The sequence below is a fragment of the Citrus sinensis genome, chromosome 8 (assembly GCF_022201045.2).
Source record: "Citrus sinensis cultivar Valencia sweet orange chromosome 8, DVS_A1.0, whole genome shotgun sequence".
Lineage (NCBI taxonomy): Eukaryota > Viridiplantae > Streptophyta > Magnoliopsida > Sapindales > Rutaceae > Citrus > Citrus sinensis.
The window spans coordinates 9,646,149-9,656,115 of NC_068563.1; the positions used below are offsets into that span (position 1 = coordinate 9,646,149).

A 9,967-nucleotide genomic window follows, 5' to 3' on the forward strand; every position below is an offset into this window, starting at 1 on the left:
GCCTGCCCAGATCCTTCATTTCAAATTATGTGCTGAGCAGTAATTTTAATTCTTCAATTACCTCTTTATCCTTACTTGCCAGTAGCATGTCATCTACATATAACAGTAGATACACATATACACTGACATTTATCTTTTTAAAATAAACACAGCAATCATAGTTACACCTCATGAACCCATTTGACACCATGAATTCATCAAACCTGAGGTACCATTGCCTAGGGGATTGCTTGAGCCCATAGAGTGATTTCTTCAACAAGCAAACACAGTCCTTCTTCTTAGGGTCTTCATACCCCTCTAGTTAACTCATGAATATCTCTTCTTGTAGTCTCCCATGTAGGAATGCAGTCTTGACATCAAGTTGATCAAGCTCCATGTCTTCAACTGCTGTTAAGGCTAGGATCACCCTTATTGAGGCATGTCTGACTACTGGAGAGAACACCTCCTTAAAATCAACCCTTTCCCTTTGAGTATACCCCTTAGCTACAAGTCTAGCTTTAAACCTCCTTGGTTCTGCCTGAGTTAAACTTTCTTTGACTTTGTAGATCCATTTGCATCCGACCACTCTTCTGTTTGCTGGCTTCATAACCAATTCCCATGTTTTATTTTTGTACATAAAAGCAGTTTCATCATCCATTGCTGCCAACCATTCCCTTTTATTTGAGCTCTGCACTGCCTTCTTGAAGGTCTTTTGTTATTCATTAGCTATATTATGTGCTGCAGCTAAAGCAATGGCAGTTAGATCTGCATAACCAAATCTTTTTTATGGTTTGATTTGCCTCCTCCTTCTATCTCTGGCTAGTTGATAGTCTCCTATTTGAGGATTTAATTCTGTCTCCACATGTTGATGAGGTGCTTGTGCTTCCCCTGAGTCATTTTCAACATCTTCAAAGTATGTTGCTTCTTCTATGTTCCTCTGATCAGGCTGCTCCACCTCAAATTTCAGCATCTCAGGAGGTTTTGAACTTGAGTTAGTTTCTTCAGCTAGGTGAGTTTTTCTTATCAACTCATCTTCATTGAACATTACATCCCTGCTGATTATACACTTTGGGGGTCTTAGATTAGTACACCAGATCTTGTAACCTTTCACTCCATCTGGGTAGCCCACAAAAACTCCTTTCAATGCTCTTGGTGCAAGCTTTCCCTGTTTGATATGAGCATAGGCTGAACATCCAAATGCTCTCAGGCCTTTATAGCTTGCTGGTTTACCATGCCACATTTCAAAAGGTGTCTTGAAGTCCAGTGCTGAGGAGCGACTGAGATTCACCAAATAACTAGCTGTCATCAGTACCTCTGCCCACAAGGACTTTGGAAGCCTGGACTGTATCAACATGCATCTTACTTTCTCTATAAGTGTCCTGTTCATCCTTTTAGCTAGCCCATTTTGTTAGGGTGTGAACTTCACTGTCCTGTGCCTCATTATGCCCTCATTTGCACAATAACTCCCAAACTGTTGGTTGCAAAATTCCAACCCATTATCTGTCCTCAGCTTCTTAACTTTCTTACCTGTTTGATTTTCAACCAGGTTCTTCCATTCCTTAAATTTTTCAAACACCTGATCCTTATGCTTTAGAGCATAAGTCTAGACCTTTCTAGAAAAATCATCAATGAAAGATACAAAATATCTATTCCCTCCTAGAGATAACTCCTGAGCTGGTCCCCAGAGATCTGAGTGTATATAGTCTATGACATTTTCTGACTTCTAGTTTGATCTCTTAAAGCTTGCCCTTGAAGATTTGCCAAACACACAGTCTTCAAAAAACTCTAGACTGCCTATTTTTTCTTTTCCCAATACACCCTATTTCTCTAACTCCTTTAAACCCTTTTCACTGATATGACCCAGCCTAAGGTGCCACAGCCTGGTGTGATCTGTTTTGACACTTCCAGAAAAGCCTGATTCACCAGCTATGATTTCCCCATCAAGGACATACACTTCATTTTTCCTATTCTCTTTTAAGACTGTTTAGAGCCATCTAATACCCTTAGATCACCAGATTCAAGCCTAATGTTATACCCTATTTGATCAAACATCTCTAAGGAGATAAGGTTCCTTTTAAGGTCAGGCACATGTTTTACTTGCTTAATCATCAATAGGGTTCCATCCTGTAATCTAAGTTTAACAGTACCAATACCAATGACCCTACACATGGCATTATTCCCCATCATTACCCTACCACCATCAAATTTATGGTATTCAATAAAGTAATCCTTAAAGGGGGTCATATGAAAAGTACATCCTGAGTCCAAGATTCATTTACCTTTTTGGCTAAAATCAGTTGCTACACACACACCTGCTGACTCATACCCTTCTTCTTCAACTATGGCTGCATCTCCACTTCGATTCATTGATTCTTTGGGCTTAAGCTTTCTTTCAGGGCAATCCCTTTTAAGGTGTCCCTCTTTGTGACACTGCAAACATTTCCAGCCCTTCTGTTTCTTCTTCTGCTTCCCTTCTTTCTTCTTCTTTTCATCATGTTTATCAATCTACCCCTTGCTATCAGACCTTCACCAACACCACTCTCTGCAGCATTTTGTTTTCCTTGTAGCTCTCTAGTGTTAAGGGCAGCTTTAACTTCATCAAGAGTCAAAGATTACCTTCAATACATCAAGGCATCCATAAAATGCTCATATGATTTTGGTAAGGAGCTTATTAAAAGAGATGCTTTCCCTTCATCATCCAGGCCCTCATCTATAGATTCTAAAGTATCATAAACTTTATTAAATTCATCTACATGATGATCCAGAGATGACCCTTCCTCCATTTTCAGAGTGAACATTCTCTTTTTAATGTAGAGACGATTTGCTAGTGACTTGGTCATATAGATTCCTTCTAGTTTAGCCCATAAACTAGCAACTGTTTTTTCTTTAGCCACCTCTCTGATAACTGCATCTCCAAGACTGAGGATTACAATGCTTCTGGCCTTCTTATCCACTTCGGCTACTTCCTCTGCAATCTTGGAGGATGAAACTTCTTTTCCCTCCTTCTTGCAAACAGGCTCGAGTGCATCCCCCAAACCTTGAGTGATCAGCAAGGCTTCCATTTTTATTTTCCACATGTTAAAGTCATTCTTGCCATTGAATTTTTCTAGATCTATCTTCGGTGTCGCCATTCTTGGTCTTGATCAAAGATACCAGGCTCTGATACCAATTGTAGTGTTTTAATCTGCTTCTAACCCTCAAGACAAATGAAAACACTTCCTAGGACCTTTGATAAAGAACAACTCAAGATGCACAATTGAAGAGTGAACCCAGATAAGTAACAATGTACCCAAGAACTTGAAAGAACAAAGAATCAAGAAACATCCCAATCACAAACACCACAAGAATCAATTACGTGGTTCAGCTGCACCAATTGGTACAACCTACATCCACGGGACAAGTTTTCTGCAGAGCTTATATTAATCAACAATGGAGGATCTTTTTTACAGAGAATGGTTTACAAGATTTTAGAGAACTCTCAACCATTCTTCCTATATGAACTCACAAGCTTTCTTAATTCGTTTCACCAGCCTGCTCTTATAGCAACCAGAGCAACTAACCAGCTTAAACCCAGATCGAACAGATTGCTTACACGTAGCATAACAAACTTAACGAACTGAGATGAGCCTTTCACGCATCTGTCACGTGCATCACTTATAAGCTTCCTTTAAATGACATGGATGAACTACCGTTTCAACCTTTAATCTTAAGTGACAACACACGTGCTTTTCTCGTGTCTTTTAAGTTCTCCTTTAATTGCCAAAACGTCATCGTTTGGTTCTGATGAGTTTGATTCACCAGCAAACCTCACACTTACATTTACATCAAAACAAAATTTAATGGCTAAGTTCTAACGGGTTAGATGATATGACACATATAACAAAATACATTAAAACTATGACATTTATTTTTTTTATCCTCTCTCCTCCTCGTCAATGTTCTTATAAAAATTTGAGTTAAATTTTGTAAACTAACTAAGCCTAACTCGAATAAGAGAATGTCTCTGCCAGAAATTTATTTTTGTATATTTTATATTACAAATTATTTAAATACAAATTTAAAAAATATATTGTTATCAATATATAAATACAAATTTATATATAGAGTGTCTCCTAATGAGGAAGTCCTCATTTTATTAAAATAAACGCTGAACTACAAGAAAGAAAAATTATTTGAAAAAAAATCATATTGAAAATGTAATTTATTTTACGTAAATAAAGATAAAGTTCTCTAATAGTAGTAAGTGTGATTTATTTTTAAATTTTGATGATAAATATTTATCATAAATATTTAATTCTGTAAAAGAAAAAAATAATTAATCTTTTATATGGTAGAAAATATATGCCGGTAAGAGTAGTTTTGAATGTGTTACAGTTAAATAATTTATTGAGCATTTAGCATTAACTGTTGAATTAAATTTTTAACTTAATTTTATCAGAACATAAATATTTGATAAGTTTTTAATGTTAGGGCTAAAAATCAAATCAAATAAAACAAATAAATTACTGCAATTAAAATAAATTTAAAGTATTATATAAGTCAAAAAGCAAATGTACAGCCATTTCAATCCATTAAAATTTATTTTCATAAAACAAAAATTTTTAACCTTATTATAGCATAAAACTATGTTACTTCCATTGCACCAATGAAATTACGAAGATTAAAAAGTCAAAATTAGTTAATTTATTTAAAATTTGAGATAATAAAAAAAAGCCCCGCCCTAAATTTAAATCTATGTAAATGTAAAATAATTTTTTTTATCTTTTAATTAAAATTAATAGTTATTGTCTATTTATTGATCCAACTGTGTCAAGATAATAAACCACTACAACAATTGTCGACGTCTAACATTTTTATACCCTTAACTATGAAAAATTAGTGCTTTATTAACATTAACTTAGAAAAAGTAATGTTTCACTACATTTCTGTTAATTGACTTGTAAAATTTCAATATTGCCCTTATTTGACTTTTCTGCATCCATCGCTAGTCTCGTAGGTCGTGTAATTACTGTGGGTAATCAATTGGGTGGGAACTGGGAACAACTCCGATTCAAATCTCATGTTTCGTTGGACCTTGAAATGGCAACTTGCAGAATCCAGCTACTATAAAAGAAAGTGAAGGGGCCGGTGTTAATGAGAGCTTCAAATAAAGAGAAATCAAAATACAAACTTCTATTCAAAGATGGATTTGTTAATTAGCTGCATACTGTGGCTCTTGTTCACATTGGTTTGGGTGATGGCTTTAAGTTTCATTTCCAGTGGAAGACGCAAAGGGCTTCCACCAGGACCGAGGCCTTATCCGGTGATCGGAAACCTCCTGGAACTGGGTGGTAAACCTCACAAGTCACTGGCCAAGCTGGCGAAGATTCATGGCCCCATAATGAGTCTAAGACTTGGCCAGGTGACCACAGTAGTAGTTTCTTCTCCAAGCATGGCGAAAACTATCCTTAAAGAACATGATTCATTATTCTGTGTGTTGGGAAAATATGCTCTTTAAAGCATATGTGTTTATTTAATTGTAATAAACATTTTTTTTATTAATAAAATTAATGAGGTATTTTATTCAAATATCTTAGTTGCATTAATATTTGTATTAAAGTCCATTTAATCATATTATATGTATTTATGTGATCACCATGTGGATTCACAGAAGACATAAATACAAGTTATCTTATGATTAAATAAATTTAGTTTGCAGTTGATAAATAAAGTTGGGCACTTTATTTAGGTATAGACTATAATAAATTCATTGAATGATTTGTCTTAATCATGTATGAATTTATTGATGTAGTACGACTACATTGAACAGGATCACATATGAGATTTAATTAACTTTGTAATAACTGTCAGACTTATTAAATCTCATAGGCGTTGATTTTACTATAATCTTAATCTTGAGTTAATTATGATTTCATGATTGTAATTGTTATTTTATTTGAGTTACCAATGGGCACGACACATCCTTATGGTCAAGATTACCCGGTATCTTGGTGGGAGCAATTATGAGTATTGGAGTTATGGATTAACAATATAGAATTTGTACAACACATCTCTTGATGGGTTTTCGGCACTTGATCATAGAATTCTCTGGCCAGAGTGTGTCAACATATTTAGTATGTTGAAAGTGATCATTAGAGAAAATCAGTAAGGATCAAGGAATAAGATGTTATTAAATTGATTGGACAGTTGAGATATCAATTTAATTAACGATGTGGTACAAAGGATTGTGCAGTAAAGAAATCAATGTGGCTTTGGACGAATTATTATTCGAGCATACAATTATGGAAGTCAGTTCCAATCTTTTAGTGGAGTAGATTTGAAATTAAATAATTGGGCTAGTTTAATTACAGGCCTAATTATTGTAGCCACTATTGTATGTTCCCAAATGATCCCCGGGTTAGCTCATTTAATTGACTGCACCGCTACTGGACTAATAAGTAAGATAACTAGTTAATTATGATTTCATGATTGTAATTGTTATTTTATTTGAGTTACCAATGGGCACGACACATCCTTATGGTCAAGATTACCCGGTATCTTGGTGGGAGCAATTATGAGTATTGGAGTTATGGATTAACAATATAGAATTTGTACAACACATCTCTTGATGGGTTTTCGGCAATTGATCATAGAATTCTCTGGCCAGAGTGTGTCAACATATTTAGTATGTTGAAAGTGATCATTAGAGAAAATCAGTAAGGATCAAGGAATAAGATGTTATTAAATTGATTGGACAGTTGAGATATCAATTTAATTAACGATGTGGTACAAAGGATTGTGCAGTAAAGAAATTAATGTGGCTTTGGACGAATTATTATTCGAGCATACAATTATGGAAGTCAGTTCCAATCTTTTAGTGGAGTAGATTTGAAATTAAATAATTGGGCTAGTTTAATTACAGGCCTAATTATTGTAGCCACTATTGTATGTTCCCAAATGATCCCCGGGTTAGCTCATTTAATTGACTGCACCGCTACTGGACTAATAAGTAAGATAACTAGTTAATTATGATTTCATGATTGTAATTGTTATTTTATTTGAGTTACCAATGGGCACGACACATCCTTATGGTCAAGATTACCCGGTATCTTGGTGGGAGCAATTATGAGTATTGGAGTTATGGATTAACAATATAGAATTTGTACAACACATCTCTTGATGGGTTTTCGGCACTTGATCATAGAATTCTCTGGCCAGAGTGTGTCAACATATTTAGTATGTTGAAAGTGATCATTAGAGAAAATCAGTAAGGATCAAGGAATAAGATGTTATTAAATTGATTGGACAGTTGAGATATCAATTTAATTAACGATGTGGTACAAAGGATTGTGCAGTAAAGAAATCAATGTGGCTTTGGACGAATTATTATTCGAGCATACAATTATGGAAGTCAGTTCCAATCTTTTAGTGGAGTAGATTTGAAATTAAATAATTGGGCTAGTTTAATTACAGGCCTAATTATTGTAGCCACTATTGTATGTTCCCAAATGATCCCCGGGTTAGCTCATTTAATTGACTGCACCGCTACTGGACTAATAAGTAAGATAACTAGCTATTTGGGTCAAAAGCCTAAATATATCATTTAGTGGGAGGCTCCATTTAATTAACTTTTGTATAAGGGGCCTTATGTTATTTTACAAGGTGGGTCTCCTATTGAAAAAGCAAATAAACGTGAGTTTTGTTTTTTGGATTTTTAGAGCCTAGGGTTTTCACTAAAGGGTGATATAAAAGGCTTATTTTTCCCTAAAGAAAAAAAAAACCACTTTATATAAATCGGAGAATAAGATTTTTCATTCTATTGTTGAGAGAAAAATTTTCTCGTGCTAGTTGCTTTGGTAGTGATAAAGGCGCCCACACGTCAAGTGCAGATCGAACCTGAGTCATAACCTGGAAGATCATTGGTGATAGTTCATGATCGAACAAGCGTTGTGGTGACGGATCGTGATCTAACAGGAGTGGTGGTGGCGGATCGTGATCTAGGAGCCTAAATCACTTCAGCGGAAAAAGCCAACTCGGATTTTCAAGGTACGATTTCTAGAATATGAATTCTTATAGATTATATGAAAGCGATCTTCAAAAGGTTTTATAAAATTTAAAAACCTAATTTTTCTCCAACACTGTGATCGAAAGGTCCCTGAATCAATCTTGTCCCAGCCATACCAGCACCATGAATTCAGTTTGGTCTGGCTGCCAGTCTCACCACTGTGGAGAAGTCTTCGAAAAATATGCAACATGCATATTTTCACTAATCAGAAACTCGATGACAATCAAGACCTCCGACGCAAGAAAATCAAAGGCCTTCTTGCTTATGTTGAAGAAAATTGTAGTGCGGGTAAAGCAATAGATTTTGGCCAAGCTGCTTTTAATACTTCACTTAATTTGTTATCCAACACAATTTTTTCAATTGATTTGGTTGATCCCAATGAGTGAGAGTTTAAGGATACAGTTTGGGGTATCATGGAAGAAGCAGGAAAGCCTAACTTGTCCGACCACTTTCCCCTACTGAAAATGCTTGACCTGCAAGGGATAAGGCGGCGCAACACACTTTATGCTGGCAAGATGTTCGAGGTGTTGGATCGCTTGATTGATCAACGATTGAAGCAAAGACAAGAACATGGTTGCAGTATTAGCATCGAACCCTAAAGATATGTTAGATACTCTTCTCAATATTATCCAAGACAAGAGCGTTGAGATTGACATAAAGCATATCAAGCACTTGTTTGCGGTAATATATCTTTTTTATTTTTCTTAATTTCCCGTACAAATCACAAGTTAATTAACAGACTTCATATACCAGGATTTGTTTATTGCCGGGAATGACACAACTTCAATTACAATGGAATGGGCAATGACAGAACTACTCCACAATCCTGAGGCTTTATCGAAAGCAAAATTGGAGCTAGAACAAACCGTTGGCAAAGGAAACCCAATTGAGGAATCTGACATCATTCGGTTACCTTATCTACAAGCAGTTGTTAAAGAAACTTTCAGGTTGCACCCGCCAGTTCCCTTATTAATCCCCCGTAAAGCCTTAGAAGATATTGAAATTGCAGGATTCACAGTGCCAAAAGGTGCACGAGTTTTTGTCAATGTATGGGCTATTGGTAGAGATGAAAGCACATGGGACAACCCTCACACTTTTATTCCCGAAAGGTTCTTAAGGTCAAATGTTGATTTCAAAGGCCAGAATTTTGAGCTAATCCCCTTCGGAGCTGGGCGACGAATTTGTCCTGGTTTACCGTTAGCAATCAGAATGTTATATCTAATGTTAGGCTCACTTATAAATTCTTTTGATTGGAAGCTTGAAGATGAGAACATGGATATGGAAGAGAAATTTGGCATCACCATAATGAAGGCTCAACCCCTTCGTGCTGTCCCTGTTGTCATTTAGTCGCATACTATAGTTAGTTTTTTGTGTCGGTGGAGTGCATTTAATTGTATCCAATAAACCATTGGTAACTATCTAATTGATCGCCATAATTCACTTTTTTGAGTGAATGAATATTGTAAGAAAGTAATACGTAGAACTTTGAATAATAAAGGAAGTGGTGTTTTTTTTTCACGATTTTTTTAGCCATAATTCAAATTTTGAAGGCAAAACTTTGGATCAGTAGAGAAACTCGAATTTTTTTAGCCAAGAAACATTGTTATGAAAAACGTTTTGCTAACCTACACAAAGTTTGACCTAAAAAAGTTTAGGCAACGAAAAACTTTCATGAATAATGATTTTTTTTTTTTTTTTTGCTTTTTTGGGCCAAAGCATATTTTTCCTTGGCAGATTCTTAGCCACAAAAACGTGGCCAACTATGTTGATTCTAGCCCCAAAATTATTCTGAATAATTGTCGTTTCCTTCGCATTAAATGTCTTTTATTAGATTGTAACCGCAAGCAAAGGACTTCTTGACTTATTTGGATGCCCATAAATGCTACATGTGAAGAGGCACCGCAAATCTGTGGACTTCTTTGCTTGGACGTATTTTCAAGTCTT

General features: G+C 35.6%; 1 pseudogene; it reads left to right on the forward strand.

Moving 5' to 3' along the window:
- Positions 1-9,541, forward strand: part of LOC127899448 (geraniol 8-hydroxylase-like) — a 61,102-nt pseudogene extending 51,561 nt beyond the window's left edge.
- The last annotated feature ends 426 nt before the right edge of the window (positions 9,542-9,967 follow it).